Source organism: Panthera onca, chromosome X, assembly GCF_046562875.1.
Source record: "Panthera onca isolate mPanOnc1 chromosome X, mPanOnc1 haplotype 2, whole genome shotgun sequence".
In the NCBI taxonomy this organism is placed as follows: domain Eukaryota; kingdom Metazoa; phylum Chordata; class Mammalia; order Carnivora; family Felidae; genus Panthera; species Panthera onca.
The window spans coordinates 47,381,680-47,388,972 of NC_138357.1; the positions used below are offsets into that span (position 1 = coordinate 47,381,680).

Below are 7,293 nucleotides of genomic sequence, written 5' to 3' on the forward strand. Positions count from 1 at the left end.
AGCAGACGTGGCATTGCCATAAACACAATTGAACAACTATGTGATGGAAAACATTTGGAATGGCTACAATAGAAAGTAAAACCAACAGACATTTACTTTGTGTAGGAAACACAGCTCACTAGTTGTTATATTGGACAAAACAACATGAAATTGCTGAAATTCAGTCATTTTTCAACTACAAAAACAATTTCATATCTTTCAATCTAATAGAATGACTTGTGTGTTGAGTTCAAAGAGGAGAGCAATATTGACTATCCTTTGAACTTTTTCCCCCTCTTCTTTTTCTGTATCTCAAAGAAGACATTGCAAAGTCCATAATATGGGTGCTTCTGCTATCCTTTTAGCCCCAGAAAGACTATGAGAGCATGAAGCTACAGAGATAAATACATTAGGCAGGATGCCAGAGAGAGGGCCTGAAGAGCTGCCTGATTCAAAGACTGGAAGTATCCTGATAACAGGACGTTTGGTGAGTCACTTCCCCTCTTTTGGCCTGGACTGATCACCAGGATGAAATTGGGGAGCCCACCCAACCATCCTGGAGAGCTGTGGAGATCCTTGAGACTTAAGCTAGGCAAGCACTCTGGGTTTTCAGCTGGGAAGATCTGTTAAGGACAAGAAATTATTTTAACAGAAATTAATTTGCAAGAATAATAGAACACTACACATTAAGCACTCAAGTGGCTATTATTTATGAAATGTCAACAAGCATTTGTAAAACACAAATGACACTCAGATGGACATGAATCCTGCTCTTTACAGAACTAAGAAAACTCATGTGAGCTGTACCTGCTAGTGTGTTATAAGCTTTCCATGTGCTAGCTCTTTTAATACTTAAAGTAAACCTATGAGGCAATATTTATGTATGTAAATAAATATTTACAGTATTTATGTATGTAAATAAATATTTACAGTATGTAAGCAGCAGAGCCTAGAATTCACCTCTGGCCTCTGTATTTCTGCAATCTGTACTCTTTCCTCTCCAAAACATTGGCATGGGGCTAATTCAAGTTCCTAGAGTGTTCAGCCCTAGCCTTTTAGCCCAAATAACAAGCATGACATGTCTACTATAAACACCAACAAGAAATAAAAAAACATTGAATCAGTACTTGTGGATGTACAACACGGCATGTAAAGGGAGCAATGTGAGTGAAGCCATGGAATTCAAGAGAACATTTGGTCTGCTTGAGAATTTGAATTGGACTGCTGGGGCTTGACACTGCAGAAGGGAGTTCTTTGGACTAGGATGGTCCCATAAGTCAAAAATGCAGTTATATATCTCAATATAGAACAACTGCAAAGCCAAATAAGTTGTAAATATTATTTGAAGCTTAATGTTCTTCACTATCCATTCACACTCATAACTTAGATCAAATTTTAAAAGCAAATTTTAGTAGACGTAGAGGTAAGTTGGGTAAGATACTTCCTTGAGTCTTCATAAATCTACCTACGAGAGATGCACAAAATTTGAAAGAAATAGCTTTCTCTTTGCTGTTATCTTCTAACTCAAATTGAAGTTGAATTTTCTGATCAGAATTGTGGAATATGTCCTTTTTGTTCATCTTCAAATGCTCTTAGGTTAATAATGAACTGGGAAATGAAAGTCACATCAGTGGTAGAGTATGGGGAGTGGTTGTCCAGAATAAGTTTTGCTATTTATGTCTATGTTTGTATGAATGTGTGTATGTGTGCATGTGCATTTATACCTAGATGAATGTTGTGTATTCCTCTTTTGTTGCTGTTGCCATTCTTTCAAAGTTCCTCTTTTGTTCTCTAATTCAAATCTTTGTCAAAGCAGTTAAGGCGAAATTCAAATACATACAGCAAATGTATTTGGATTGACTTCCTTGGCAGTTCTGTATAATATGTCCTTGATGTCAATCTTTCTGACTGAGAAGTGGACCCACAAAATGTTGACAGATATTATGGTGACAAGCTAAAACATCTCTCAGACAGCATATAACATTTTAAAGATATAAACCAGAAATAAAAGGGAGAACTTTAAGGTCAAGATAATGGAAATTCTAGGCAGCCAATATTTGAATTCTGACTCTCCATTCAAGAAAAAAAGGAGGGTTTAATTTTTGTTTTTCCTTATCCAGAGTTTCCCTCATCATTCATTCGTTTATTTATTCATTCATTCTTATATTATTCCCAATGCTGGTAGAATCTAGTGTTCAGTTCTTTTCTTTTGAAGTTCTGCTCACATTTTGTTGATTAATTTAAGTTGCTACAATAGCCCTTGTATATTGGTATCATTTTTCCTTAACAAATTCAAGGAAAGAGTTTAATTAGAAAATGGTAACTGAGAGAAAGAAGCCTTTTCATTTCTTCATTTCTTTTCCAAACTCACTCCTACAAACAAGCAACTCTTCTGAACAATCCTGGCAGTCAGAGACATCATTTGCAAACGTCAAACTCCAGACCCACCACCTGTCCCTGCCATGACTCATAATATAAACATAGACCCTCTGTGTAGCCTGTTTCCTAGAAGTTAAAAACATAACTCACAGCTGGTGTCTCCCCTTCTGAGAGGCCACTGTGTATGAGAGGCCCTTTCATGGAGTGAGCCAGGGTCCAGCAAAGCCTTGCATAAATTTTCAGTCTTAAGAGCCTTCACAAGCTTATGTTTTTCTCCAAATGTATTGGTATAATCGGAAGCACCATCGCTCCAAGATCTCTATAAAGTCCTAAGGGACATCCCCATCATCCACTTCAAGCTTCTGCCACAAATATCCTGCCTCTTTTCCTCACCCTTATCAAGATGCAGTTATTCTTCACTCTTGCCTAGATATTTGTATTCTATTAAAGAGTGCTCAGGCCTCAGTCATCCATATCTGTGAATTAGATTGTGCTTGACACAATGACAGAATGGCCACATTCAATTGCTTCTCATCCACGTTTGATACTATATATTTTTGTTTGTTTACTTTCAAAATATTTTTAGAGCTCTTTTGCTCAGGCCTGTGGTGCCAACAGGATGAGCAAGTGCCAGAAAGCTCGGTAGCTACCAAGGAGATCAGAAGTAGCATGATAAACAATACAAGAAAGCACATTTGGGCACAGCCCTGAAGGCCAACCCTTTTGGAAGTGCTTCTCATGCAAAAGAATTGTGCTGGAAAAAGTAGGGGTTGAAAGAAAACAGACAAATTCTGCCATTAGGAAGTGTGTCAGGGTCCAGCTAATCAAGAATGGCAAAAAAAAAAAAAAAAAAAAAAAAAATCACAGCCTTTGTACACAATGACGGTTGTTTGAATTTTATTGAGGAAAATGATGAAGTTCTGGTTGCTGGATTTTGTCTCAAAGGTCATGCTGTCAATGACATTCCTGGAGTTTGCTTTAAGGTTATCAAAGTAGCTAATGTCTTTTGGCCTTATGCAAAGACAAGAAATAAAGACCAAGATCATAAGTTTTGATGGTGAAAACATGACAATAATAAATTTTCATATGCCAACAAATAATTAAATAATAAATAAACAAATAAATAAATAAATAAATAAATAAATAAAATATTCTTTAGAAAGAAATAAGGGTTGTATGAATCTCTTAAACCTATTGTCCATAGGAAGACTCTAATTCACTGAGGACAAAGGTTTGTGTAAACAATTCCAGAAAAATAGAGGATGGGCAAAAAGAACAGACCTGATATAGAATTTTGCAAGCTGGGGGCACCTGGGTGGCTCAGTTGGGTAAGCCTCCAATTCTCAATTTCAGCTCAAGTCATGATCTCATTGTTCATGGGTTCCAGCCCCGAGTTGGGCTCTGCTCTGACAGCATGCAGAGCCTACTTGTGATTCTCTTTCCCACTCTCTCTCTGCCCCTTCCCCACAAGAGTGTGCTCACTCTCTCTCTCTCTCTCAAAAATAAATAATAAATAAAATAAACTTTAAAAAAAGTATTTGGCAGACAGACCAAGGAGTGGATCTGCTGAAAGATTTATAGTGGTTGTTATATATCTGCTTTGACCATCTAGCCCAGGGAGTGGCAATTTTTTTTTTTTTTTTTTTTTTTTTTTTTTTTTTTTTTTTTTTAGTAAAAGGCCATAGAGTAAAGATTTTGGCCTTTTTGGGCTATGTAATTTCTGTCTCAACTACTCAACTCTCCCGTTGCAGTGCCAAAGTATTGTGGGTGTGTTCCAATAAAACTTTATTTATAAAAACAGAGGGTGGGCTGAATTTGGCTCACAGGCCATACTTCACAAACTTTGATCTGGCAAATGGTAAAGTCCATAAGTACATGTACCTGCATATCCAAGCAATCAATACTCAAATTCTAAGAGTTAGTTAGGAGGTGGGGTTCTTATTCCTCAATCCAGTGCCTATCATCTAACTGATTCATGTTATAAATGGATCCCTACCATTGGTTAGTGAGTTGATACTGAGGTTCCACGGGTACTTGTAAATCACTACAATATCTCTTGGAAGCTGAATCATTATCTTTTCACAAGTGAAGTGAAAGGGTTCAGGATACAAAAGGTTAACAGGGAAAAACAGAAATTTCCATTTCCTAATGCATGCCACCACTCTTCAGTGTAGTAACAACACTCAGAAGTAATATTCCAGATCAGCTGTTTCTGTTGCTACTGTAAAATGCAAACATAAATAACCTTTAGATTCATTTTCAGGGCACCTGGGTGGCTCAGTTAGTTAAGCATCCGACTTCAGCTCAGGTCATGATCTCACGGTTCATGAGTTCAAGCCCCACATCGGGCTCTGTGCTGACAGCTCACAGTCTGGAGCTTGTTTCAGATTCTGTGTCTCCCTCTCTCTGCCTCTCCCCTGCTCATGCTCTCTCTCTGTCTCTCTCTCAAAAATAAATAAACATTAAAAAAATTTAGATTCATTTTCTAGTTGACAGTATTCTTGCCTTCTTTTAAACAATAAATGTGGCTAATACTATGTTAATGTTAGAAAGAACAAATTTTGAATGTCAAATGAATAATACAATAAAATTAAGAGATAATAATTATCATAAGGATACAAGTTTTTGTTCCTTCATTATTCCAACATTTACCTAATCAAACTACTATAATTTTTGCTCTCAAGTTAGGAAATCTGACCTTAAAATTTTAAACGACTGGCCATATGTATATATATATATATAGCATAGTTTTTAATTGTTTGTCTTTCAGAAATTCATTTTAATTCAAAGTTATAGGGAGAAGGTTTTCTTTCATGGTCTCCAAAAGAGATGTTACCCTTTCCCTTTATTTTATTTTTAAGCAGATCTTATTTTCATCTTGAGTATCCATGGATTGTCAATCTGATCATATTGCCCACATTGGGTCAGATGGATACAGAGTTCTCTTAGATCACTTTATTCTAATTTCCTGGAGCTGTGCTTAAGTTCTGGAATGTGGGGTCTTATATGAGAATATTTTTGAGGAGAACCTTCCAGTCTCTGAATCTCCTGTCCAAGAAGGTATTTGCTAATACATCTCTATCCCATCAGTTGCTTGGCCATCTATTTGTAATCAGTGGCCTCATGAGTACTGGAATTAATCATGCTGAACACATAGTCCTTTGCAACAAAGTCATGCCTACTGTCTCTGTACCAGGCTTCTTCTGATTACCTATTAGGCTTTCTCACTATAGTCCTGCATTTATCCACAAGTGTGTTATATAGTCTGGTGCATCAGTATGATTATCTTCCCTTGCAGACATCCATCCTTAAAGGCCAGAGATCCAGCATATCTTAGATATGTTTGGGTGATTTTACCTTGACTTTCCCTCTTCTTGAATATTTCCAAAGTTCTGCTACCTCATGAGTCAAACTTATGCCATCCATTTGTTAGTTTTCTTCCAAAAATGTCTTTTACATTTTCTGTAGGACTTCTGATGTCTATTTTTTATTACTGTTCCTAATGTGTTCCCTGGACATAGCTTAGATTTTTCTGAGTGAATGCAAATGCATTTCAGCCCTGCCACCATAGAATTACTGCTGTTTCTCTTTGGTTGTAAGAATGAAACACAGATCCTTCAGAAATACATGTAGTGATTACCTCCATCTTTAGTCCCAGAGTTGGATAACAATCAACACTGCCAATAGATTATTATTCTTAAATTCTCTGGTTGTATACTTATATCCAAATTATTTTTGGGATTTGGGAAAGCACTCTGCTGTAGCTTTCATGTATTTATATTATTCTCCTTATTTTTGGTCTTCTTTAAAAAATAAATAATTGATGACAAGCATATGACCAGTTCCACAAACTGAGGAAATGGTTGTACTTTCCTAGTTACTAGAGGCAGAATTTGGGCAAATATTACCCTAATTACCTGGTTGGGTTTTTTTATTATGGGTCTCTGTTCAATCCGAAGTCTCTGAAAGCATGCTCATTGTCATCCTTCATGCTAGTTTCCCTTTCAGAGGTCCTTTCTCTCAGAGGAAAGCAGGAAATTTTGACAAGGCTGATTTAATTCAGCTGTTATGCCAAGGCTGCTTCAAAATGTCAATGCTGAATGTCAAAAGAATGTTTTTGATGCCAAACTATGTATGCAACAGCCATCCCTGACCCTTACCCTATCTTTGACTCTTTCTTCCAAAGAACACACCAGCTTTTCTCTTATTTTCCACTTACAACGTCTGTGGTCACTAAGTCTCCGTGAGATCTGAGGCAATTTTCCAAACCCTCTTTATTCAGTCAGCTTCTCATTGGAAAGTCTTACATGATATTTCCCCATCATTCACATTTAATAAGATCTCTGACATTTCTCCTGCACCTGATTTACATATTTTAGGGGATTTACATATTCCCCCCCTTTTTAACATATTATTATTACCTAAAATTCATACTTTATTCAGATTTTACCCAATTTTACCAAATGTTTTGCTGTTTCAGGATTCCATCCAGGATTCCACATTGAATTCAATTAATATGTTTCCTTCTAGGCTTCTCTAGACTGTGACAGTTTATCAGACTTTCCTTGTTTTTGATAGTTTTGAAGGTCTTGAGGAATACTGGACAGGAATTTTGTAGAACATCTCTGAATTGGGTTTTCTTTTTTCTTATGATTAAACTGGAGTTATGGATTTTTGGGAAAAGGGCCACAAAAGTAAGATGCTATTTTCATCACATCATAGCAAGAGTTCATACTACCAATGTGATATCACTGTGAATATAAACTGTGATCACCTGGTAGAGGAGTGTTTGTCAGATTCATGCTATAAACTTACTATTTTTCCCCTATTCTGTAATATACTATTTGGGAAGAAGTCATTGTACACAGGTCCTACTTAAGGAGTGGGAAATTATGCCCATTCCCCATACCTTGAGAAGGGAGTGTCTACGTAAAT

The 7,293-nt window shown here is 36.6% G+C and overlaps 1 pseudogene; it reads left to right on the forward strand.

Annotated features, from left to right (window-relative positions):
* The first annotated feature begins 397 nt into the window (after window positions 1-397).
* On the forward strand, window positions 398-3,406 carry LOC145713746 (small ribosomal subunit protein uS12 pseudogene; annotated as a pseudogene).
* The last annotated feature ends 3,887 nt before the right edge of the window (window positions 3,407-7,293 follow it).